Raw genomic sequence first — 757 nt, 5'->3', positions numbered from 1 at the left:
TGGACTGTCATACCTCCTACCTGTGCATTATTTTTGAGAGGCAGTATACTGCAGACTGTTCTGGAAGTTTCAGTACGTGCTTCCTTAACATTAAAAATATCACTGAGAAAATGACATTACTTTCTTTCCTATAGGATCAGGAAAGTGGAAAAAATGATTGTTTTATTAAATATAATGAAGCACAAATAGTGACAATCAAGCACAAAATAGTCACGAAGTCAAGATATTTCCAGGTAGAGCATAATCTATTAGTAAAATTATTCCTTGAGAAACGTATAAATTCCTGGAAAACTTACGACAGAATCAAGTTCTTCGTAGTATCTATTCTGAGAATTCCAACCTACCTATGAAGATACATTGGTCGGAGTTACTCTCTCAATCAATATTGGCCAAATACGAAATTTGTTTACGTATAATGTAGTTGCTCTTTAAAACTAAGTACATATAATTTAAGTCCTCGAAGTTGCTTCACTTTTTTTTTTTCAAATATGAAATCAAATCCACAACATTTTAACCTCATTGGACGACCTTGCGGGAATGCGAAAATTTTAGCGGAAAACACGGATTTTCAAAAATTCTAGAAATAGGCGGTTGACAGATTTGAAATTTTGAACAGTTGAACGTAGTGTTGGGAATGATCGATTATTTCACATAATCGATTATCAATAATCGATTATGAAAAATAATCGATTAATAATCGATTATTCTAATACGTGGAAAAGTTATGAGAAAAGTGCCTTGGCCTGGGGGGGGGGGG

Source organism: Diaphorina citri, unplaced genomic scaffold (assembly GCF_000475195.1).
Source record: "Diaphorina citri unplaced genomic scaffold, Diaci psyllid genome assembly version 1.1 scaffold796, whole genome shotgun sequence".
NCBI classification, from domain to species: domain Eukaryota; kingdom Metazoa; phylum Arthropoda; class Insecta; order Hemiptera; family Psyllidae; genus Diaphorina; species Diaphorina citri.
This window is presented reverse-complemented; position numbering follows the sequence as displayed.